Raw genomic sequence first — 27,143 nt, 5'->3', positions numbered from 1 at the left:
AGGGTGGGTTTAGTACTTTTTTTTAATGGATATATGGGTTGGCACAACGTCGAGGGCTGAAGTGCCTGCACTGTGTTCTATGTTCTTTAGACATTGCTGGATAGCACTAACAATTACGCTAACCATGGTACAACCAATTGCTATACAATCAGCAGTGTGGCATGTATATTTTCATGTGTAATTCTTGTGTATAGATAATGCTTATGAGGTTTGATGGCATTTCACTGTGGTAAATACAATCTGCATTTGTAGCAAATAAGAAGCTTTTATACGTAGTTTAGTATTTTTCCATTCTAAACTTGTAAATAATTTGAAATATTTTAAATGGAAAAAGACTAATCAGATGATATCATGCTTTAATTTCTAGCACTCCCTTAGTTTCAATGATTGCTTGCTTCTATTCCAGTTCTGGTTTTTGAGGTGGCTGAAGAAGTAATTGTGGGAATAGAAGGTGCTTAAAGGGCTAGGTGGTTTCATAGTTGCCATGGGTGGAGTTACTAAACCTTTTTGAGGATTCTTGAGAAGACTTGAATTATTTCCTCTGTTCAGCTGCCAGCTTCCTGCCATGATTTAGGCCTCGATGCTAAGAATGTTGATCTGGGAGAGGAAAGTAGTGGATTTTGAGATTTTTGCACAGACTTATTGAGCTTTGAAGATTTTGCAGTCACTAATTAAAGACTTGCAGGAGGGCAGATTGTTACACAAATCCATGATGTAATGTCAGCAACTTTCTGGCCTTTGACCTAAGGAAAAGTTTGCAAAATTATCAGAAATCTTTCAGATTTCATTCCACAATTTAAAGTGTTACCTTTTCTTTCACAAATAAAATTAGAGGAAAGTACAACAATTACTTTGCAATTGTTGTTGAATTTGACAATGTCACGGCTACAATATGTCAATTATTATCAAAGATCCAAAGTTGAAGTATACATGGTACATGATCAAACTGTAGAAGTTTATTTCAATTTCTGCACTTATACTTATGCAACTGCCTTTTTCCCCAAAGTATAAAACCACAAAGAAAAAAGACAAATGTAATTTGTTTTAACTTTGTGAGAGAGAGAGAGAAAGATTTGCATGATTTGGTCATTAATATGTTTCTTCATGCACATAGTATAATACCTGATTTCTGATATTCTTGGATTCATTTCTCACATTTGAGTATCCGAATAATGAAAGTGACGTCCAAAAGGCTGCAAGCTTCAATACAGGTGAAATTTTCGCAGAGTTGCCAAGTTGAGCTATAAAGAGGTATGGAGCCAGTTGGCCAAACTGTTGTGAGTAGGTACAAATAGCTTGAAAGATTCTGCAGAAAACAAGAAACCAAGAAGAATTATGTACTTGTAAGATTAATGATCATTATTGAGTTATAATATCTCTTATTGACGATCATGCTTGTTTTGGCTGGTACGCGTAACTTATTTATCCTCCAACCTTTGAATTCCAGAACTCTATTATGATAAACAAGTCTGCACAATGGGATTTAGCCTTGATAAACTGACAGCCTTGAATTCTAAATACAGCATGACACCTTTAGCATAGTGACAGACATCAAGATTATTGTGTGAACTGGCTTTAACAAACCAGCAGTTTTGAAATTCCAACCACCAAATAATTTGCCAGGCAACTGTTTTAGGCTTATAAATAGCATCAGCAATATCAGTAATTTTTCTAAGTTACTTTGCTTGAAAGTGTACAAAGTTTTAATCTGGAGAATTTTTTTTGTTGTTGTGACAATTATACTTTTTTAAAAAAAAGTATTTTCTTCTAACCATTGGATGCCAAGATGAAGAATGCTTTAATTCAGAGATAACAAATGAATTATAATTCACTTATAGATTGAATAATGTTTATTCACAGTAAAGGTTAAGGATTAATAATTTAATGATATTAAAATGATTTCTTGGAGAACTGTGCTATTTATTTCAAATTTGATCATGGGATTTGGGAGGCATTTATTGCCAATCTCTAATTGCAATTGGTATCGTGGTAGCGAGTTTCCATTGTATCCCTTCTGCAGAAGGTACTCGGCTGTTCGTTAACCAGTGATGCTGAAGGGATGATCATATATTTCTAAGTCAGAATAATGTGTGGCAAAGGGAAACTTGCTGTTGGTTCTGTCCAATTTGTCTGTTGCCCTTGTTCATGGTGGTAGAGGTTGCAGGTTTTAGAAGTGTTAATGAAGTAACCTTAATGATACACAACAGTAATCTCAGTGTGGTAGTTGTGCACTCAGGCAAATGAAGACTATTCCATCACTTCTGATGTTGCTTGTAAATGATGGAAAACATTGCAATGGCAGGACGTGAGTCATATGGTACTGAATGATCAATCTCTGACCGATATTTCTAGTTGCAGTATTATATCAACTTAATCCAAGTATAGCCAGAAAGTATTTTAAAAGCTTTTTTTTTGAGGGGTGTAATTTTTGCAGAGAAAGATGATATAGATGGATATAATAAAATAAAATTACAGTACATGTTAGATGCATATGTTTTATTGATGCTTAAATTTCAAACTATAAAGAAGTACTCCAGGAACACCAAAAGATCTATCTGTATTATTGAAATATCCGTTTTTGCACTAACTGCAATTGCGAATATTTAACTGCTTTTATATTTGTTATCTCTTCCTCTTTCTCGTGGCATGTTGAAGTAATTTAGTTTGTCCTATTGTTGTTGTTGATGTATCTTCTGTACCTGTGTGGCTATAAGTATTTCTGTACATTGTACTCATGATATGTCAATGAAAAATTCTCAGAAAATATTCCTAAAGAAATTGCATACTTTTAAGAATTTAGATTGAGTGCATTGAATTTGAATGCAATCTTCAGTTGTTATCTGTATTTTGCTGATAATTAAGAAAAATAAGCTTTCTAATTATTGATGTCAACAAAGAATACCTTTAGAGTCAATTCCAGTACCAAATTTAAAGTTTGTTGAGATCTACATTTATACATGCTAGTGAGGCAAGAAATAAGAATATAGTGCACTTCAATACATGGCACAGGAGTTATGCAGAATGGAGGGGTTCAGATATATGAATCATTGGGCTGTTATCCAGGGACATGCAAACAAGAACAGTGATATTGATGGGCTGTTCATTTTCATGCAAGGAGCATTATGGGTTAGGCAATTGAACTTGGATCCTTGATCTGTACTTTGAATTACAGAAACGTGGCAGTAAGAGGGGCACAGCAGACAGCTCATTGTTCTTGGGTTTCATTGTTTTGCACAGATTAGAGAGGGAAGTAAAAGAAGTGAAGAGATTGTGTTATTAATCAGTGAATATGTCATGATGCTCTCAAAGACAACCTTATTCAGGGGTCATTCACTGAGACAGTATAGGTAGAGATCAAAAGTAGGAAAGTGAAAATCAGTCTGATGGGGGTAAAACCATTGGCCTCCCAATAGCCTCTGAGTGATAGAGGAACAGATATGGAGACAGATTATGGAAAGATGTAAGAACGATAGGGTAGTCATAATAAGAGACTGGGAAATCCTCAGTGCCAGAGAATTAATATTCATTTTTTTGTTTAAATTTAGACATACAGCCTGGCAACAGGCTTTCCAGCCCACAAGCATGTGCCAATTAACCTACAGATCCCAGTACCTTTTGAATGGTGGGGGGTGGGGGGGGGGGGCAAACCTGTGTAGACCTGGGGAGAATGTCCAAACTCCTTACATACAGCATGGGATTTGACCCCCTGGTCCTGATTGCAGGTGCTGTAACAGCGCTGCGCTAAGATGGGATAGAATTTGTTAAGTGCAACCCTGAGGGCTTCTAAAAGCAGAATATAGAAAGCCTACAAGAGAAGGGGCCACACAAAAATTGTAGTGGGAAATGAACTGGTTGGGAGATTGAATTTTCAATGGGAGAGCATTTTGGGAAAAGTAATCACAATTTCTTAAGTCTCAAGATGGATATTCCTGGAACATGGGGAAAATACTGAATAGGGGAAGGGCAAATTATGATCTTATTAGACAAGAGCTTGTGGGAATTAATTGGGAGCAGCTATTATTGGGCAGGTTCACAACTGATGTAGGAGTTGTTTAAAGACCAGCTAATTTGATGGCAAAGTAACCATGGGTGACGTGAGAGGTTGTGAATCAAGTAAAAGCATATGCAAGGTTGAGGAAGCTAAATTCAGACAGGGCCTTGTAGGATCATTAAGCAATGCATGAAAAAGCAGAAGTAGGGGATGAGGAATGCCAAAAGAGGCCATGAAATGTCCATATGGTGAGCAGAATTAAAGGGAATTCCAAGGTGTTTTGTTCTGGTATGAAAAACAAGAGGATAATTAGGGAAAGGATAGGACCTCACAAGGACAAAATTAATAAATTTAAGCATGGAGTCAGAGGAAGAAGTGGGCGAGGTACTAATTGAGTTCTTTGTAATGATTTTCATCTAGTAGAGTGTAGGGTGTGTGTTGGGACATTTTGAGATCGAGAAAGAAACAATTCTTTCAAAGAGTATGAAGGTGGATGCTCCCCTGGTGCAATATAGAAGTTCACCAGTAGTTGACCATTTACTCAACATATGGAAGAAGATTCACGTAGAAAGGAAAAAAACAAATTACCATCTACAAAAATTATTATTGATACAAAATCAACTAATCCCTTTCACAATAGATAACCTTTCCTTTAGAGAATGGGAGAGAAAAGGAATTAAAAGAATAGAAAATTGTTTTTTGGGAAATAATATCATTTGAACAAATGAAGTACAAATATGGAATAACTCATGGTACAATGTTTGCATACCACCAACTGAAAACCTACTTAAAGGACAAATGGGAAGCAGACTGAGTTTACCAGAAGGAAGCAGCTTTGAATATGTGAAACAACGATAATAAAAAGATTTATAACAAACATGTACATCAAATTGCAAGAGAAGGAAAATGATGAAATAAGCTATAAACTGTAAGGTAAAACATCATGAGATGGGAATGTGTAGGGAGTTACCCTGTACAGGGCAGTAACAAGAAGGGGAGGTGTCCTTGTACTCCTGTTAGGTAAAACATCATGAGATGGGAATGTACAGGGCTGTAACAAGATGTGAATGCATCCTTGTACTTACAAGATAAGAGAGACATTGATGGATTGAGAGGCAGGAAGCTAGCAGGGAAAGGATAGCAACAGTTTTAGTCATTGGACAAGTAATGATATGATGATGTTCTAAGCACGTATCCAAGGGTATAAAAAATCACCATTTTGCTGATAACGGCAGAATGCATTCTCCGACTAACATGGTTAGTCGCAAGTGTTACAATCCGGTAATAAAGAACAAAAAACCATGATTTCGACTCAGCCTGGTGTTTGTCTCACTCATTCATGAACAAAGCAGACCTAACAAAACCCAAACAAAAGTGGGAAAAAAGATTCCAACATAAAGATAAAAAATGAAATATGGGAAAAGTTATGCTCTGGGACTATGAAAAATATAATAAACACAAGGTTACGTATGATACAATATAATTGGTTACACAGGCTATATATCACGCCCCAAAAGTTAAATAAATGAGATCCAACATTATCAGATAGATGTTTTCGCTGTAAGAAGGAAACTAGAACAACAGTACATGCAATTTGGGCATGTGAGAAAGTGAAAAAGTTTTAGGAAGATCTAAATTAGGTATTAAATAAAATCACAAAAAGCAACATGCCAAAAAATCCAGAGATCTTTCTTCTAAGTAATATAAGTAAAGAATTAGGCCTCAAACTGGATGAAGCGCAAAAAAAATTTACTACGATAGCCTTAGCTGTAGCAAAAAAATGTATAATGTCAACTTGGAAATCAGAAGAGAGCCTGAGAGTACAGCAATGGTACATAGAAATGAATAATTGTATTCCATTGGAAAAAATAACATAAAATTTAAGAAATAACATCACATTATTTGAACAAATTTGGGAACCGTACATGTAACACAATAGAGGGCTTACCGCGGACCTCCACCCCCTAAAATGCTAAAATGAGAAGACAAAATTACCTGATCCAGTGTGTAAAAGTAGATGACACAATTTTCTTGTTTATGTTCATTGTGTGATAACATTGTTTAATGGTTTTATTGCATTGTATATGTTGAACATTTAATGGGTTTGGAGGGGGAGGGGAGAAGGAGGGAGGGAAGGGAGGAGGGAAAAAAGGGGGGAAAATGCCACTGTATATTCAAGAGGGAAATGTTTGTGTGTATTTTGATTGATATGGTTCATAGTGTGAAAAATAAAATTAAAAATGGTGGATGCTCCGAGGACTTGATGGGATATATCCCATCTTATTGAAAAAGATGAGGAAGGAGATTGTTAGGACCTTGTTGGAAATCTTTGTAATCTCACGAGCAACAGGCAAGGTCCAGGAGGACTGGAGCATACCCAATGTTGGGAAATGCGAACAATCAGCGAAATTGTTGGCTGGTGAGGCTCACATCAGTAGGAAGGAAAGTATTGAGAGGATATTTGGGGATAAATAGGATGTATGCACAGTTAGTAAAACTTGGTTAGATTAGAGATGCTGAGCATGGCTTTGAGTGGGACAGATTGTGTCTTATAAATTTCAGGAGCTGACAAAGGTGGTTGACAAGGATAGGACATTGGATGCTGTCGACCTTGACTGGTTTAAGGCATTTGATAAAGTCCTTCATGCTAGGCTGATCCAGAAGGTAAAACTGAATGGAATCCATGGTGAATTGATGGTTTGGATTTGGAATTGGCTGGGCCTTAGATGACAGCAGGTTGTGGTAAAAGAGTGTTATTTGGACAAGAAGCCTATGTGTGTGCTGTGGTATTCTGCAGGGACCTTTGTTGTTTGTGATGCTTATAAATGACCTGCATGAAAAAGGTCATTGGGTTTTGGCACTAAACTTTTGGACTAGTGAACTTCTGAATAGTATAGTGAAGCATCAAAGTATTCAATAGGATATGGATAAATTGGAGATATGGACAGGGAAATGGCAGATGGAGTTTAATCCAGACAAGTATAAGGTGTAAAAACACAATGCTGGAGAAACTCAGCAGGTCAAGCAGTGTACTTTATATAACAAGGTTAAAGGTACATAAGCAATGGTTTGGGCTTGAGTGCTTCATCAAGTTATGAGCAAAATGTCGACAGATGCCTGAATAAAATGATGGAGGGGAGAGGGGCAGGGGGAGGAGCACAGCCCCACAGGCAAGATAAAATCGGTGGATAAAGGAGGAAGGGTACAACAGCAAATAGTGGGAGGGGTGTGGCTCTGTGAATGGAGAGGGAAGGAGGTGGAGAGCTGGAGGAAAGAAGACAGAGGATAGGGAAAAAAGGGAGAACGGGAAGTGGGCCAGCAGAAACCAGAGAAGATGATGTTAATGCCATCTGGTTGGCGAGTGCCCAGATGGAATATTAGGTGTTGCTCCTCCAAATTATATATGATCTTGGTTTGGCAATGCATGAGGCCATGGACAGACATGTCAGCATGGGAGTGGGGTGCAGAGTTGAAATGGTTGGTCACTGCCCAATGGTTTCCCTGTCATTGATGTGGACAGAGCCAAGGTGTTCAGTGAAGCCATCTCCCAGTCTGTATCCAGTCTCTCCAATATAAGTGTGAGATGGGGGATTTGGCAGGTCAAATTTTGGGGGAATGTGTACAGTTAATGGCAGGACTCTTCAAAAAAATATAGATGTGCAGAGGGATCTGAGGTTCATGTCCACAGCTCCTTGAAAGTGACCTTGCAAGTAGATAGCTGGTGGTAAAGAAGGCCTTCATTGGGCAGAGCATGGAGTATAAAAATACAGTCATGTTGCAATTATATAAAGCTTTGGTTATGCTGCACTTGGAATATTATGTGTAATTCAAGTTGCCCCTTTTCAAAAAATATGTGGAGGCTTTAAAAAGTGTGCATGAGTGTTACCAGAATGTTGCTTGAGTTCAAGGGTATGACCTATAAGGAGAGATTGGTCAAAGAGGATACAAAAAGCTTCTTCAAGTTTATAAAGAATAAAGGAGAGGTGAGAGAAAACATAGGAGCAGTAGAAAATGGAGACATAATAATGGGAGACAAGGAGAGGACAGAGGAATTAAATGAGTATTTTGCACCATTCTTCACTGTGGAAGACATTAGCTGTGTCAAAGAGGGAAAGGAACTGAGTGTAGTTATAATTTCAAGAGAGATACTGCTCAGGAAACTGAGTGCTATAAGGCTCAATAAGTCTCCTGGACCAGATGGATCGCACCCTTGGATTCTGAAAGAAGACGTGATATTGATGGTGGTAATGATCTTTCAGGAATCAATAGATTCTGGTTTGGTTCCAGACACTGTAGAATCGCAAATGTCACCCCACTATTCAAGAAAGGAGGGAGGTGGCGTAAAGGAAATTATAGACTAGTTAGCCTGATGTCAGGGGTTGGGAAGATGTTGGAGATGATTGTCAATGATAAGGGTATGGAGTACTTGGAGGCACATGACAGTATAGACCAAAGCCAGCATGGTTTCCTTGAAGGAAAATCTTGTTTGACAAACATATTTGAAGGAGTGACAACCAGGAGGTCACATGATGTGGGGAGAGTAGGAGGAGGTGGAATCCGAGAGCTCCCAGGATTTTCAAGAATAAATAGGGTAAATACCTCAACTAAAATACAAAAAAAGGATATGGGAAGAAACCTACAATAGATTATGACTTTAAAAAAGTTAAACTTGTAAATAAAAACATGAAAGAACTCCACCGAGGTCGAGGTGAGAGATCCAGTCAGGGACGCCTCATCGCAAAGAAAATGGCGAGGCCCAATCAATGATGGAGCTACAGCTTCAAGTGAAAGACCCACCAAACAAGGAGGATGAGACTCTGGCAAAGATGGTGCTACTGCCCAGCAAGTATACAAAGAAACGTGTCCTGAAGCCCCTGGAGATGGGGTGGGGGGGGGGAGCTTGGGGCCCCTCTCCCACAGTGTGAACGCCAGATTGGGCGCCCTCATGCTGTGTGTGAGGCCCAGGAAGAAGTCGGCAGTTGTAATGGGCGTGAAGCAATGGCGCTGAAGAGCATGGGGAGAGGAACGACCCTGGCAGACAAGAAGCTGCGGGGAACCAGTGTCGTCACCGGTATCGAGGGGGAGGTTAGTACTCACCTCTGCCCCAACGACGGGTCCGAGACCGCGTTCTGTCCTGATAAGGTTGTTGCATTATCAGGACAGGGAGAAACTATTAGGACAGCAGCAAAGGCTGCAAAAAGAAGAGGGTCCCCCTTAGAGATAGAAGGAAATAAAATCTTTTTTTAATCTGGATATTAGTGCAGCACTTTTGAAGACCAGAAAAGTGTTTGAGCCAGCCAAGAGGCTGATCAAGCAAAAAGAGTACGAATGTGTACTGAGACATCCAGCCACCCTGAAAGCGATACAACCAGGAGGAAGAAAATTTATCGTGGATCCAGATAAGGCGCGGGAATTCGCCAAAATATCTGTCCACATTAGGGAGCACAAAGGAGAAGTAAAGCCTGACTGGGGATCAACCTGCGGTGGTTCTATTGCATTGCAAATTTAACCCACGGGGGTGTATTGATATGTTTTGGACTGTCATTTTGGTATTTAAATTGTAAAAATAAGTGGTCTAAAAAGAGGTTATGCCAAATAGGCAAAAAATTATAATTACAATTTTTCCTGGGGAGCTTAGGAGACGGAGAAAGGCACAACCTGTTATTGGGGGGAGTGTTGACAACCGAAGGAGGTTGTCAACAAAATAGAAGGGAGGATGGGTGTAAAATGGGGCAGAGGCTGTGTTGGGAGGGCAATAAGGGGTTAAGAGAAAGTGTGATTGTGAATGTTTCTTGCATCTTTTTTTTTGTTAGTTATTTGGGTTTTTGTCTTTGTTCCTCCCCTTGTTTCTCACTTAGTTTTTTTTCTCAGCTCAAATGGAAGGGAGCAAAGTGCAAATGGTAAGAGATTGGGAGTGTGTGGGGGAGGGGGTGGGGATAGCAGGGGGGAAGCATTTAAAGTGGAACCTGTGGGTAATGGCTAAGAATGTAAAATTTGCTACTTTTAAAGTCAACGGCTTAAACAGTCCAGTGAAGCGAAAAAGGGTCTTGGCACACATTTTTTTAAAAATGGGGATAGATATGGCCTATCTATCCGAGCGGGAACATCAAAAGCTAAAAAGGGGGTGGGTGGGTCAGGTTATATCCTCCTCGTTCAGCTCAAAAGCAAGGGGAGTGGCACTTCTAGTAGGGAAGAGTGTTCCAGAACAGGTCCAGAAGGTGATCACAGACAAAATGAAAAGATTCTTAATGGTGCACTGTTATATTCAGAGTCCTGGACCCTAGTGAATGTGTATGCCCCCAACTATGATGATGAAAAATTTATGCAGGACATTTCCCTACGATTGGTAGAGGGGAATGAAAATATTTTAATAGGGGGCGACTTTAATCTATGTCTGGATCCTGTGCCGGATAAATCCACAAAACTGATAACTAGGACCAGGGTGGTAAAAGCCACCATCGACTTCATGAGAGAGTTTAATTTGATAGATGCGTGGCGTAGAAAACATCCAAGAGAGAGGGACTACAAAACAACATGACTCCTACTCTAGAATAGATTTTTTTTCTGGCTTCAGCCCATTTAGAGGGTAGGATCGTGGAAGCTGAGTACAGGGCAAGGCTTCTCTCAGACCACACATGTCAAACTCTGGCCCACGGGCCAAATTTGGCCCACGATATAATTATATTTGGCCGGCAAGATCATTTCAAAAATGTATTAGAGGTGGCCCGCCCTGCTGTTTTTTGGTAATGTCACCCCCACCATCCTCCCCCTTCATTGCACATCCTTCCCCATTGTAACACGAGAAATTGTAACATGAGAAGTCTGTCGATGTCATCAGCCGGCAAGCCAGTTGGAAGGCTCCCCGCACAACCAGTCACTTCTCCCACCTGTTGAGCGGTGCGGTGGATGGGCGAGCGCCTGTGATTTCCTGTTGGCGCGACGGGCATGGCAGGCTGCGCACGGCCCCCGGGCAGCGCGAGCCCCGTGCGACTGGCACCGGACGGCCCTTTCACAGCGCGAGCGCACTTCTCCCAGTCGCCACGGCCTTCAGCACTTGCACCCGCGCAGACCCCAGGGACGGCTGGTTCGACCCTGCACGTAAAGAGAGAGATGGTGGCTCTCTGCAAAGGCTGATCGGCAGCACGCTGGGCCTGAGTGGGTGGGTAAGCAGGGGTGGGCAGAGGGTGTAGGTGAGGAGTAATGGGCAGGGGAAGTTATGGTGGTGCGAGGGGCAGTTAGAGGGAGGGATGAGTAGAAGGAGGGGTGGATAGGGAAGAGGTAAAAGGGGAGGGGCAGGGCGAATAGGGGAGGGGTGATTAGAGGGTGAGAGACGGGTAGAGGGAGGAACAGGTTGAGGGGAGAGGCAGTAGAGGGGCGAGTGGAGTGAGGGGTGAGTAGAGGTTGGGTAAAGGACTGGTCAGGTAGAGGGATGGTGGGTCGAGGGTGAATAGAGGCCTAGAGCCTGAGGAGTGAGCAGGAAATGCTGAGTCCTGATGCAGGCCAAAATGGACACAGCCTGTGAATGCTGACTACATCTCCACAGGGACCAAATAGGTTTCCCTCAGGTCAAGCAAAGGGTGAACTTGAGCTACCTCCTCCTGACCTGTAACATTATCCTCCTAAAGTTATATCCTAAAGTTTAACATTACATATGTTGAAAGAAGAGAAAACATGCAGATGTTGTTGAAAAATTTCAATAAATATTTAGTTCGGCCCTCGACTTAGTCCAAGTTTTTAATTTTGGCCCTCCGTGAATTTGAGTTTGAGACCCCTGTCTCAGACCATTTCCCCATGGTTTTGACTATAGATGTGCCAGATAAGCAAGGAACAGCATATAGGTGGCATCTTAACACTTTGCTGTTGAATAAGCCTGAGTTTTGTAGTTTTATAAGAACTCAAATAACCCCGTTTTGTGAGGAAAACTGCCCCTCTACTCCAGATAAATTTATTCAATGGGTCAACCTCAAGGTATACTTGAGGGGCCAGATAATTGGGTATACAAAGACAGTCAAGAAAAATTATATGAAGGAAGTGGAGGAATTGGAAAAGGACATTATTCAATGACGGAAGGATTTTTAGAAACCAGGCTTTGAGGACCATTATAGAGCTCTCACAAATAAGAAATTGGAATATAATATGCTCCAGACGTATAGTATGGAGAAGGCCATTATGAGGTTGAGACAAAAGTATTATGAGTTGGGGGAGAGAGTACACAAGGTACTCACTTGGTAGTTGAGGGCAGAACAAGCCTCTCGTACAATTAACACAATACAAACTGGGAATGGCTAGGTCTTGAATAAGCCAAAGGAAATTAATGAGACCTTCAGGAAATTTTATGAAGGATTGTATAAATTTGAATTGACTGCAGATCCCAATCAAAGGGATGAGTTCCTGGCCAGATTAGACCTCCCACATCTGAATCCAGAGGAACAGGCAGGATTAGATCTTCCTTTTACAGAGGAAGAGCTGGGTAAAGCGTTGAGTGCACTACAAGGAGGCAAGTCTCTGGGGGAGGATGGATTCCTACCTGAGTTCTATTGAGAATTCAAGGCCTCTGTGTATGGAGGTGATAGACCAGGCTATGGAAACCCGGTGTCTCCCATAATATTTTACAATGACGATTGTTACAACGATTTTGAAGAAGGGTAAAGATCCACTTATGCCCTCTTCTTATAGGCTAATGTCTCTGCTGAATACCGATTACAAGATACTGGCCAAAGCCCTGACAAACAGATTGGCGTTGCATTTGCTGAAATTGATAAACAAGGACAGAAAGGCTTTGTGCAGGGGAGGCAAGTAGCGGAAAATATTGACAGACTGCTGAGTATAATGCATCTAGCACAATCTAGAAATGGGAGGGGACTGACCATTTCCTTTGATGCAGAGAAGGCTTTTGATAGATTGGAGTGGGAATTTTTATTTAAGGTGCTGGAGAAGGTGGGGTTGAGGCCAATTTTTCAAAATTGGACCAGGACACTATATCATGTGCCCAGGGTGAAAGTTGTAACCAATGTGTAGGTTTCTTCAGCCTTCCCACTTACCAGATCGAGTAGGCAAAGGTGCCCGCTCTCACTGACCCTCTTTGTGCTGGCAATGGAACCGTTGGTGGAAACAGTTTGTCAGGATCCAGACATTAAAAGTTAGAGAGTGGGCCAGGAGGAGCACAAAATTAATTTATTTGCTGATGACGTACTGATATATCTGACAGATCCTGTGACTTCCCTGCCTAGACTGCATGGGGTACTGGAGGACTATGGGAAAATTTCTGGGTAGAAGATTAATTGGGAAAAGAGCGAGGTGATGCCACTCACCGAGGATAACTATAGGCAGTTTAAAGAAAATTGTAAATTAAAGTGGCGCAAAAGGGGATCAAATACCTAGGAGTTAATATTGATAGTAACTTGACTAATTTATACAAGTTAAACTATGCCCTCTTGCTGGAAAGAGTCAAGGAGGACTTAAAGAGGTGGATGCCCCTGGCGGGCAGGGTTAATTGCATCAAAATGAATGTGTTGCCAAGATTCCAGTATCTTTTCCAATTATTGCCTGTGCCGTTGCCCCGGGATTTCTTTAAACAGCTAGTGCATAAGGTTAGAAGGTTTCTCTGGAAGGGTAAGGAGCCAAGGGTCTCTGTGGAAAAATTTTAACATAGGACTATAGTCGAGGAAGATTGAGAATGCCAGACTTCAAAAAAAATATTATTGGGCAGCTCAATTGAGATACATCGCCTCTCTCTTTCAGGGAGGAGGTGTACCATCCTGGGCACAAATTGATCTGCACTTGGTGGGCGAAAAGATAGCAGAGGATTTTATTTATAAATGGGATTCAAAATTGTTGGCAGGGAAAAGAAGAGCAGCCCCATATTAAAACAAGTAATTAGTATCTGGACCAAAATTAACCCATATCTGAATGCTAAAGTGGAGCTGTCACCAAAAACGCCCCTGACTCCTAATAAATTAATACCATTAACGGTAGATTAAAAGATCCTAGACATCTGGCGATGTAATGGCATCAGATGCATAGAAGACTGTTATGAGCAGGGGCAATTAATGTCATTTGAGCAGCTAAAATATAAATATGCTTTACCGAATAAGACATTCCACTCCTATCTTCAAATAAGCTCTTTTTTATGGGACATATTGGGTCCAAATATGGCCCTACCTTGATGCAGTAACATACAGGCCCTGATTCGAAGGGGGATCAGCAAGAAATTTATTTCAGCAATACCTGTTCCAGTCAGAGGGACCCAAACTGGGTCTTCATAGGTTGAGAGTAAGATGGGAGTCAGACTTGGGCATTATAATTGATGACAGATACTGGTCCGACTTGTGTTGTTAAAGCATGATCACGGTCATCAATGCAAGGTACAGGCTGGTCCAGTATAACTTTTGCACCAGTTGTATCTAATGCCACAGAAAATAAACAGATCAAAACCAGAACTCTCGTACCAATGTTTCAGATGTGTGGCAACCGGGACGTTCGTGCACGGAACCTGGTCATGTACCAAGTGAGGCCCTTTTCGGGAGATCTAGGCCAAGTCCGAGAGAAAATTATAGGCAAGTGATTCCCACAGGACCCGGAATTGTTCCTGTTGGGAAATATAATGGACGTAAGGCTTACAATGAAGCTGACCAAATTTCAAATTCAATTTGTGTTAATTACATTGGCAGTGGCCAGGAAGTGCATTGCGGCGACTTGGAAGCCTGACTCTAGTCTTAATATTGAATGATAGAACAGGGAAATGCAGAGCTGTGTGTTCCCCTGGAGAAAATATAACTTGAGAAACAAATGCAGTACCTTACGTAAGATCTGGCAGCCATACATGCACTACATAGATGCATGGTGGTGATTGGTTTCCCCATTCCTTGCTGCAGCTGCTTCTCTCTCTCGTACTGATCCTGATCAAGGGAAGTCAGGAATGGACAACGGCCCAGAGGTTGCCCACTGAGCTGCGGGAATCCCTGTCCTTTGTTATTTATTTTCCTGCTGTTAAAGCCTTTTTGTTGTTGATTGAAATTTGAGTGAACGGTTTTGTTTTACATATGGGGAGAGGGGGGTTGATAGAGACACAGGCTTGTATATATAGTTATAAAGAGAACAAATATATGTATATTTGAATATGAACTGCCTTCGTTGGCATGACACTATTCATGACTACACGCTTGTGTGAGAATATTTTTAAAAAATGGAGTGACAAGCAGGCTAAATAAAGGAGATGCAGTGGATGTTGTGCATTTGGATATTCAGAAGGCCTTTGAAAAAGTGCCACACTTGGGGCTAATTAACAAGATAAGAGCCCATGGTATAACAGGAAACATACTTGTGCGGATGGAGCATTGACTAATTGGCAGGAAGCAGAGAGTCCGAATACAGAGATCATATTCTGGTTGGCTGCCAGTTTTACTGGTATTCCACATTGGATGGTGTTGGGGCTGCTTCTCTTTATGTTGCATGTTAATGATTTAGATTATGGAATGAATAGCTTTGTGGCCAAGTTTGCAGATGATATGAAGGTAGGTGGAGGAGTAGCTAGTGTTGAGGAAACAGGGAGGTTACAAAAGGACTTAGATTAAGAAAATGAGCAGAGAAGTGGCAAATGAAAGAAAGTGTACGGTCATGCATTTTGGTTGAAATTATAAATGGGGAGACTATTTTATAAATGGGGAGAAAATTGAAATGGCCAGATTTAAAGGGACCTGGGAGTCCTCGTGCAGGATCGCCTGACGATAAAGTTGCAGGTGAGTCAGTGGTTAAACAAGGCAGAGACAATGTTGGCATTCATTTCAAGAGGAATAGAATGAATATAAGAGCAGGCATGTAAATGTTGAGGCTTCATAAGGCACTGGTGAGACCCCACTTGGAGTATTGTGAGCAGTTTTGGCCTCCTCCTTTGAGAAAGGATTTGCTGACATTGGAGATGGTTCAGAGGAGGCTCACAAGGATGATTCCAGAAATGAAAGGGTTATCATATGAGGAGCATTTGACAGCTCTGGGCCTGTAATCATTAGAATTTGGAGAATGAGGGGTGATCTCATTGAAATATTTTGAATGTTGAAAGGCATGGACAGAGTAGTTGTGGAAAGGTTACTTTCCATGGTGGGCAAGTCCAGGAGAAGAGGGCATAACTTCAGGTTTGAAGTTTAATTAGAATAGAGATGCAGAGGAATTTCTTGAACTAGAGTGTGGTAAATCTGTGGAATTTGTTGCCACAGGCAGTTGTGGAGGCCAAGTTATTGTATATTTAAGACAGAGGTTGGTGGGTTTTTGATTAGCCAGTGCATCAAAGATTATGGGGAGATGGCTAGGCAGTTGGGCTTAGTGGGAAAATGGATCATCTCAAGATTAAATGGAGGGACAGACTTGATGGGCTAAATATCCTATTTCTGCTCCTATGTCTTAAAAGACTTGGAATATTACATGAAACTGTCTTCTTCTGCCTGCTGTAAGGCTGACAAAGAATCACCAATCGTGTCACCCGGTGCTCCTTGCAGTAAGAGAAACCTTGAGAAATAGACCAGTATAAAAGAAAAACAATACTGGAAATCGAGATCTGAAACAAAAATTAGAAATGTACAAGCCAGTTACCTGTAAAACTGGGGAATCATAATGTAAGAAATAGGAGCAGGGGTAGGTCATCTAGCCCCAAAAAAATCCATTCCACCACTTGATAAGATCATGGCTGATCTGGATATGGACTCAACTCTGTTGACCTGACTATTCACCATAACCTTTTGACCTATTCTTCAAAAATGTATCTATTTTTGTCTTAAATACAGGTAACCAGGTTATCTGTATTGCTTTCCTTTGGCATTCACTTAATATAACAGCATAGTGAACACCCTTTGGCCCTGGATGTTGTGCTGAACTTGACATTCCTACCATAAAAAACAAAACCCTTCCAACTTCATAGCCATCTATTTTCTTCCATCCATGTGCCTGTCTAAGCATCTCTTAAATGTCCTAATGTTTCTGCCTCCACCACCATCCCTGGCAAGGAATTCTGTGTTTTTTTTAAAAAAACAATCACCTTAAAAACCTTACCTCTGATGTCTCCCCTGAACTTTCTTCCCTTCACTTTGTACAGATGTCCTCTGGTGTTTGCTATTCCCACCCTGGGAAAAAGATGCTGTCTGTCTATGCCTATTTTATATTAGTAGTACTTTGGTTTGAAGAAGACGCATTGTGCAGTTCATCTGTGGACACAAAGGTGACGTTACAGTCCCAGTCTGGAAGTGCAGGGTCTATGGGGGCACTGGAAGACCGTTTTTGTAAAAAGTGTGACGCTGTTCATGGTTTTCCATCAGTTTTTGACAGCGCCTGTCTTCAAAATTGATGTAGGCTTCATAGTACAGGGTTCGCCAACAGAATCTGTTAGCAGCCACAGCTTCTAGTTCTCTTGGCAGTAGTGTAGTGTTTCCTTCACAGCATCTTTATAGTACTTGCGTGGACGTCTTTGAGGTCTCCTTGCGGTCTTCAGTTCACTATAGAGCAAATGACGAGACATGGTGGTTGTCCATTTTGATGATGTGATAGTATGGATTCTATCACCATATGTGTATATGTATATGTTGTGGTATAGGATGGTGGTGATTGGCTGAGAGCGTAGCCACGCCTACTGGCAGGACTTAAAAAGTTTGCTTCTAGCCAGACCCAGATCATTCTGGACTGGTCAACCTACATGTGATACGCTCCAGTCTTCTAGTTAATAAAAGCCTTGGTTTGGATCAACAAGCCTTTGATTCTTTCGACGTGCACTACAGACGACATGTCCCACCCACTGCATCTGGGCTCTTATGATCAGGGACTCAATGCTGGTGGACTTTGCGTGACCCAAGACCTACAGGTCTTGCCAACGATTGCCATGGAACGGAGGGTGGGCATGTGGAATTTCTCCAGATGTCTGATGTGATGTTGGTACAGAGTCCAGGTCTCACATCCATATAGGAGAGAAGGGTTGACCTTAGCTCTGTAGACTTCAGCTTTGTGGAGATGCAGAGTTGTGATGATTGAGCACTCTAGTACGCAGCCTCCCCAGAGGCTATCTGGCCTTGCTGGTCCTGGAGTCAATTTCTTTGTCAAAAGGCCCATCACTCAAGTTGATGCTCCCCTAGTACTTGAAGCTGTTAACCTTTATCAGCTGGGTGTCGTCAACAGTGATCTTTGGATCTATGGTGTTGGTGTTTTGTACGGACTGATGAAATACTTCAGTCTTGTTCAGGTTGATGGTCAGGCCAAAGAGTGTTGCAGTGTCTGACAATTTGTTCAGCATTAACTGTAGATCTCTATCTTTGTGCGCACAGTCATCAGCAAAAAGTGTTTCTTGAATGACTGTGTAGAGGCATTTCGTCTGTGTGTTCAAGCAGCGAACGTCAAAGAGAAAGCCATCCAGTCGGTCAGTACCTGATGTACACTCCCTCTTCCATAGCATGGACAGCATGTGACAACATGCAAGTGAAGAACAGATTAAACAAGACAGGGGCTAGTACACAACCCTGGTTCAGCTTGTTAGAAATGGCAAATGCAGCTGATGTATCATCACTGCAGAGGGCCTGTCCTGTCATTCCATCATGGAGCAGCTGAATCATTTTTATGAATTTCCTTGGGCATCTGTAACCTCTCGGATGATCCAGAGAGCCTCCCTGTTTACAGTGTCAATGCTTTTATCAGGGCACTGAAGACAGAGTGAAGAAGTTTATTCTGCTCGATGCACTTCTCCTGACCTTTTCTCATAGCAAATACCATGCCCACTGTACTCCGTTCTGACCGAAAGCCGCACTTTGCCTCCAGAAGGTTCTTTTCCCAGACAGTGACAAGTCTGCTCAGGAAGAAGCGGGTGAAAATCTTGCCTGTGATGGACAGCAATGAGATACCCCTGTAGTTTCTGCAATTTGATTTGCTTCCTTATTTTTGTAGCGAGCCACGTTGAGGGCATCGTGGAAGTCATCAGGCATCTCCTCTGTGATCCAGGTGTCTTCCAGGATGTCTTGGAAAGCCTATAATGCACTTGGGCTTAGAGCTTTGTAGATCTCAGCAGGAGCACCATCCTGCCCTGTTGCTTTATTTGAATTCATCTGCAAGATGGCTTTATTGATCTCATCAGTAGAGGGCAACAGGTCGAGGTCACCCAGGACTGGCTGCTGAGGAATGTGCTGTAAGACATCAGGATCAACTGTGGACGGCCTATTGAGTAGGTTGGAAAAGTATTCAGCCCAGCGGTTTTTCAGTCCTTCCTGGTCTTCGATCAGGTGCAACCTATCAGATGACAGCTAGCAGGAGCATCCTGATTTAGAAGGACCATAAACTGACTTTATGTTGCTGAAAAACTCTCTGGTAGCATGCATGTCTGAACAGCGTTCCACCTGCTTAGCCTTTCTCTGCCAGCACGTCCCTTATTTCTCACACTTCCACCTGTACTTTGGACTACAGATGTTTAAACTGGCCTTTCCTTGAGACAGATGATGGGTCATTTTACCAGTCTGCATAGGGTTGAAGGGCTGCTAAAATGGTCTCATGGTTTTCAACAAACCAATTTTGATGTCTCCCCTGAATTTCCCTCCCTTCACTTTGTACAGATGTCTCTGGTATTTGCTACTCCCGCCCTGGGAAACAGGGGCTGTCTGTCTACCTTTGTAGAGCTCGTCGAAAGAATCAAAGACTTGTTGATCCAAACCAAGGCTTTTATTAGCAAAAGACCGGAGCTCTGCACAGGTGGCCGACCAGTCCGGAATGATCCGACCTGGCTAGGGACACAACCCTTTAAGGCCCAGACAATAGGTGTGGCTTAGCTCTCAGCCAATCGCTGTAAGCACAGTTTAGATACAGTAACTATATACACTATGTACATTGGTGATAGATCTGTACTATCACAACCTTATCTATGCCTCTTAGAATCTTATAGATCTCTATTAAATTACCTTTCATCCTTCTTCGGTCCAAAGAGAAAAGTCCTAGCTCTGCTAACCTTGCCTCATAAGAATTATTTTCCAAACCAGCAAACATCATAGTAAATCTCCTCTGCTCCTTTACTATAGCTTCCACATCCTTCCTACAATGAGTTGACAGAACTGAACGTAATATTCTAAATGTGGTCTCATCAGAGATTTGTAAAGTTGCAACATAACCTCTCGACTCTTGAATTCAATCCACCGACTAATGAAGCCCAGCATCCCATCAGCCTTCTTAACTATTCTATCAACCTGTGTGGCAACTTTCAGAGATGTATAGATTTGGATCCTACGATCCCTTTGTTCTTCCATGCTGTTAAGTATCTGGCCATCTGTGCTCCACCTTCAGTTTTGACCTTCCAAAGTGCATCATCTCACACTTATCCAGATTGAACTCCATCTGCCACTTTTTCACCCAACTCATCATCCTGTCTATATCCTTTTGTGATCTATGACAACGTTCAACACTTTCCACAACTCTAATTTTTGTATCATCTACAAACTTACTGATCTTCATCTAGGTCATTTATAAAAATCACAAAGAGCCGGGGTCCCAAACAGATCCATGCAGAACTCCACTAGTCACTGACCTCCAGACAGAATAATTTCCACTCACTACTACTCTCTGTTTTCGACAGGCAAGCCAATTCTAAATCCACACAGCCAAGATTCCACTGATCCCATGCCTCATGACTTTTTGAACTTTTTCAGGAGGACTTTGTCAAATGCATTACTAAAATTCATATACACCACATCTAATGCCCTTCAACAATTATTTTGTTACCTCCTCAAAAAACTCAATTAGGCTCCTGAGGCACGACCTTCTCGTCACAAAACCATGCTGACTAACCACGAGCAGACCGTACTCCTTAGGAGAGCACTTTCTCCTTTTCTGCCTTAAGTCTACCTTCCAGAATTTTTTTAAATTATATATATAAAAATATATATATATAGTGACATTTTCCTTTTTCTCCCGATCCCTCCTCCCTCCAAAATTAACCCCAAATTAAATAAAAAGGGTGTCATCTGGTTATTATCCAATTTTTTTGACTTGATAAATAATATTACACAATATAGTCGGTAACATACATTATTACTATCCCTTTAATTGAAGGTTTGAGTCTGGCGATCACCAATGAACTTTATATATGGTTCTCAGATTTTTTTAAATTATCCAAAATTATCTCTTAAATTATAGATGATTTTTTCTAATAGAGTACAACTATCTATTTCTATATACCAGCCCTGTATTTTCAAAGATGTTTCCATTTTCCAAGTTGTCACTATGCATTTTTTTTTTGCTGCCTGCTAAAGCAATCATTATAAATTGTTTTTGAGATCTATCCAATTTTAACTGTAAGTCTTTATCATTTGTATTACTTAATAGAAAAATATTTGGATCTTTAGGTATTTTTTTTTGTTATTTGATTTAATATTAGATTCAATTCATCCCAGAAAAAAATTACTTTCTCGCATGTCCAAATTGAATGTAGTATTGTACCAATTTCTTGTTTACAACAAAAGTATTTATCTGATAATGTGGGATTCCATTCTTTTAACTTTTGAGGTGTTATATATAATCTATGTAACAAATTATATTGTATCCTACAATACTGAGTATTGTATTTATCATAATACCATTACATAGTTTAGAACAAGTTTTGTTTTTATCTATATATTTAAATCCTGTTCCCAATGTTATGACTTGTACAATTCTGTATCATTTTTTATTTTGTAATTTAATATACATATTTGTGATAAATTTTTAAACTACACTATTAATGTGTCCATAATTATATGTTCAAAACAGCTTGACTCAGGTTGCCTTAAACTTGTTCCTATCTCCTGCTTTAAATGTTTTTAATTGATAATAAGAAAATATATTGTCATTCGATATTTCATATTTATATTTCAATTGATCAATTGTCATTAAAATATTACTCAAAAAAATCAATCTTTTATTCTTTTAATTCCTTTTCTTGTCCATTCATTAAAAAATTATTGTTCATTGTAAAAGGAATTAGTTGATTTTGTTTTACCAGCATATTTGGTAGTTGATAGTTTACCATCCCTATTTTGAAATGTATATTAGTTTAAAAATACACCAATATTATAACATTATTAAAGATATATTCTTGAGGCTGTGCTCCTAGTTCCGATCTCACCTGCCAGTGGAAACAACCTCCTTGCTTCTATCTTATCTATTCCTTTTATAATTCTCTGTTTCTGTAAGAACCTCTCCAACCTTTTAAACTCCAATGAGTATTATCCCAAGCTACTCAATCTCTTCTCATAAGATTGTCTTCTTTCTTTATCTCAACCCACTGTCTTTTATTGTTTAATCAATCATCTATCTATGCCAAGATATGATTCCTTCCTCTGTGCATCCCTTTGTAGATGTCTCTTGTGCGACACATAATTGAATGCCTTCTTTTTTAAATTTTAAAAAAAAATTTCACACTATGAACCATACTGACCAAAATACACAAACTTTTCCCTCTTGAATATACACATTGTCATTTTCTCCCCTTTTCCCCCCTCCCTTCCCTCCCTCCTTCACCCCCCTCCCCACCCACTCAACATTCAACCTATATGACACATTAAACCCATTAAACAATGTCATCACACAACGAAAACAAACAAGAAATTTGTGTCATCTACTTTTACACACTGGGTCAGTTCATTTCATCTTCTTCTCCTTCTGTCATTTTAGGTGCCTTCTTGAAGTCTAAGTATATCATATGCACTTGCTCCCCTCTATTCATTGCACTTGTTATCTCTAAGAACTCCTGTTAGTTAAACATGACCTACCCTTTCTGAATCCACAATACGCAAGCCTGATGGAATAATTTCTATCCAGATATCTTGCTATTTCTTCCTTAGTGATAGGTTCAAGCATTTTCCCAACTATGGACATTAAACTGACTTGTAGTTACATGCTGTTTGTCTACCTTCTATTTAAAACAGTGGAGTTACATTTCTTAAATTCCAATCTGCCATTTTTTTTCTTCTTGCATTTGACCGTCCACTCCATTTATGTCTTTATTTGATTTGAAGTGTTCCATTTTACCACTGGAGCAGAGTTTGATTCTGTATATCATGCTTCCTAGAAACAAATTCTTTTCCTGCACAATGGAGAAAGAGACAGCTCTTGTAGAATGATGTTGGGATTAGTGGGTCTTCATTTCTTATTTGTTGGTGGGATGGGGAATTGGAGTTCATTTCTACATCATTTGGGCAAATTTTTTTTTTTTTTTTTTTTGGAATGATCAAATTAATTTTGTTTTTATTTTTTTTTACATGTTACCTTTATGATAATGTGGCTAAGACATGGTCAAACCACCAGTAAAGTCTGTTTTACAGAAGAACTTCAAAGCCCTGTTTGGTCACCAGAGGTCAATGTTTAAATTGGCTGACCTCTAACCATATGTACAAAAATATAAAATGTAAATAAAAATACAAACAAATTCTCCTTTAGGATTTTAAGAAAGAAGTAGGGCAATGAAGTCTTAGTAATTTTATTTTAAAAATTCTGGTGTCGACTTGCACTGGTGTACACTCTACTTAGTGATGATGACCAAGTTTTTCCAACAGAAAAAAAGAGGGAAAATATGGAAGTAGTTTATTCATCATCTGTTTTCTGCTTCTTCTTTGCAACATCATCCTCTTCATCTTCAACCACTCGTTTCTTTGCAGCTCTTTTGGGCAAATCTTCAGGACCAGTGGGAAACTGTTCAACCTACACCCTGAAATTGTTCAACCACACCCTGGAACATCAGTAGTTCACCTGCTGTGTCAGATGATTTTTGTATTGGCGCATATATCGTGGCAGAGCTCCAAATTATTATTCACCAAACATATGAGAGGATGGGCCTTGTGCTAATATATACGAGAGAAAGGTCCTTTCAACCCATTCCCACTGCTGCCATAATTCCCTCTGACAATAAAAGTTCATATTGAGGGAATCACCTCAGAGGCAAAGGATATTGACAAGGAGATGCACTACCCTTACAATGTGCCAGCAGCCTTTGGTCAGGAGGGGAAGTGCTACAGTAGATGATAACCTTCAGTCTTATAGCAGTGGTCCCTGTGCACCTTTTTGTTTCTTAATCCGTAACTATCAAAAGCAGGAATCTCTAGCAAAAAATAACACCAATGCAATCTCTGCAAAATCCTTCAAATTTACTGCAGGACAAGTGAACCTAATGTCAGTGACCTCTCTCAGACCAACATACATTCGAGACACTCAATCATCTGCTTTCAGCAGGCCACCTTATTCAGATGTCTAATACCAGGCATCTGAAACAAGTTCTGTCATGGAAAAATTGCCAGGCAAAAGAAGGAAAAAAAAATCACTGATCTGCTCAGAGCCTATAAAGAAATCCAACCTCACTAGTGTCTCTAACAAACAGGAGTCTTAGGCCTATGGCTGCTCAAAGTGGAGGAACAACATATGGGAAGTTATTGAGAAACTCAAATCCATGCATCAGGAGCACACAGAGGACCTGTGGAAAGAATGCACAAATTCACAAATAATTAACTCACCGGCCCATTCAGGCACCTCCAGTCCCATTGGTAGAATACTCTACAGTTCCAACACAGGCTTCATAGGATAGCTGAGAAAACGCTAAACTGGACTTGAGCAAAAACAAATGCAAGTTGGAGGGACACAACAGGTCTTGCAGTGACCATAGGAGGTAAAGATTCAGGGCTGAGCCTGTCCCAACACGTTGGTTATACAGGTGCTCCCCGACATAATTGGGCCTGAAGGATTGGTCATATATCGAAATGGACACTAGTCGGAATTTTGCCCACGTGCATGGAGTACCGAAGTCTTAAACTTTTTAATCAAATGCTATATTTGACAAACTGCAACAGGTATACAGGGCATGTAAAAGCCAAAATGTGCGCACTTTCTTCGTTGGTCCAGAGGCTGGGTGTGGCCATCTTGATTCCTGTGCGCATGCGCGAGTCTCTGGCTGGTACATGTGCAGTGGGTGTGCGTATCAGAGTTTGGTTGGCTCACGCGCAAGAGTTAAGGGTGAAAATTCAGTATCGTCGGGGTGCTGACCATTTGATGGTAAGTAGTTGTTGAATTGACTAATGGATTGCACTTGAAGCCTACTTTAGTTGTGGCTTTGACAGTCATGACTTTTATTGATTCCTGCAGGTCCAATTTTCTGATTTTATTGGATAGCCATAATAATTAACCATAATTAGCCATCTTCTTAGCTAATGTACAATTAGAAATTAATGATAAAATAAGACCTGTGGTGTAATAAAACAATACTACAGAACCAAAGAACTTATAATTACTTCTTTATTGCTTAATGCTAGTGGAAGCAAGGAGTACAAAGAATGAGTAGACAATGTCACTCATGTCATGTACTGAGACTTACTAAATTCATCCCTTTTTATACTTCTCCAAACATGTTTCCAGGAAATTTCACTTATTTTGCGTAACTTATGATTCTGGTTATTACAGCTATATGTTTTTTCTGTGGACAGTGGTTTATCCTGAGTTGGCAACCACAGGATGCTTTTTCTCTTTAAATCACTTATCTTAAGCTATGTATACATTATTCTTGGAGCCATACTGTGGGTGTTTCCATTAAGGTTATCATGCTTGGTGGTTTTAGTCATTGACACAACACAAAGAAGTAAAAATACAAAGCAATTATGTTTTCAGCTAATTAATCAATCCTTGTTATACACATTCTTTTCCATTCCCTCTTTTAAAAAAAATCATTTTATGATAATGCATCATCATATAAGAGGAGCCTAATCAGACTGAAGGTAGGAAAGGGGAGAACAAATAAAGGAGAACCAACACCAAGATGATTGTTCCGATTGTTTAGAGACCTTGGATAAAAGTAGTCCACCATCTTTTAAAAGGCCACACTTCTGCAACATGAGCCTTAATATGCTTAGCTATATAAGTAATATTTTCAGATGCGTCAGGGACATATATACAGCAGTCTTGGCCCACAATTGCACAAGTACCACCTTTCTCAGCCAGTAATAAATCCAAGGCCATCTGATTTTGAATTACAACATGACGTATTGCATTCATTTCAATAGTTATGGCCATTAACTAAATATGAGATTTAGTAAGGGAAAAAACAGTACTATTTGCCAGTATTTCCAGAGATGCTGCTAGGTTAATGATTTCACCTGAATTCTGGGCAGTTCCAGAAGATGGAAAAGAGGGAAGAAGGAACCTTTCACTTTCAGAAATTCCATGCTTATCCATTCCCAGGTGGGGATGCTCTTGCATGTGAGGTAAGATTCGTAAATAGGGGTCTACATAGGTCAGATAGTCTCACCCTGTCCAGTTAATTGCTTGGCTGTGTCTCTCCTGGGAGCCAGGTGTATGCTCTAGTTCCACATATCCAGTATGTGCTGTTTACTGGTCTCGGTAACATGCTTACAGAGGTGGTATTTGTAATGCAAACTGCTGTTTCCTAAATGATGGTATCCTTTATTGTCTGAAAGTTACCATTAGCATAAATATGGCCAATTGTCTCTTTTAACATCAGCTCTCCTCAGTGTTCTTAAGAGAAATTCACATTTCACTCTGGGTTTCAGTGGTGCCTCAGTTCTCTCTTTATTACTCAGTCAGAACGCCATCACCGCTCTTCTAGGTTGTTGTATTATCTGACCAGTTCAAATTAGTCTTAGACAATGATGCAGTTTTTTTTTATAACCCCTTCTTCCTCAAAGCATGCACAATTTTGTTACACAAACAAAAGTGCTTGAGGAGCCTGGAAGGTTTTTTTTCCAAAATGAGCAACAATTCTCCATCAAAGCTGAGTCTGAAACCTCATTTAGCTATGCCTCCTCCTCTTTTATCGTAACTAGTGAGACATGGGACTGGTGACTTGCTGCTGGGGTACATATGGGGATGGCTTGCCTACAAGGAATCTTTTGATTCCTCATCATTCTGCAAGGATTGGGTTGCCATGCCTGACATCAGGTCACTGGGGTCTTTTTTTAATCACCTCCTGTTTGTTAACCATCTGGCTCCTAAGCTCTGATCTCATTTTCTCTCTGATTGTCATCCCTCTCACATTCAGCCTGCAGGACTTCCCAGTTGTTGGATGCACCCTCACTATCCCTCTACCACTTGCATTTTTTTCAGCTTTGTTATTTAAAATTTTTTGCCATTCTCAAGTAAGCTTTCTCCATTTCTTTGCTGCATCATTTTT

At 40.4% G+C, this 27,143-nt stretch overlaps 1 protein-coding gene across 4 annotated transcripts in view; it reads left to right on the top strand.

Annotated features, from left to right (window-relative positions):
- The window catches only part of psmd14 (proteasome 26S subunit, non-ATPase 14), a 153,182-nt gene that overhangs the window by 28,491 nt on the left and 97,548 nt on the right, over positions 1 to 27,143 (top strand). The window contains exon 1 of one of the 4 annotated variants that reach the window (XM_069935406.1): positions 9,862 to 9,891. The exons of the other annotated variants lie outside the window; for them this stretch is intronic. The gene's annotated coding sequence lies outside the window, so the exon portion shown is untranslated. Of the gene's footprint in view, positions 1 to 9,861; positions 9,892 to 27,143 lie in introns of those variants that run through there. 4 annotated transcript variants of the gene reach the window in all.

The sequence above is a fragment of the Narcine bancroftii genome, chromosome 4 (genome assembly GCF_036971445.1).
Source record: "Narcine bancroftii isolate sNarBan1 chromosome 4, sNarBan1.hap1, whole genome shotgun sequence".
NCBI lineage: Eukaryota > Metazoa > Chordata > Chondrichthyes > Torpediniformes > Narcinidae > Narcine > Narcine bancroftii.
Note: the sequence above shows the minus strand (reverse complement) of the source record. Positions and strands in the feature narration are given on the sequence as shown.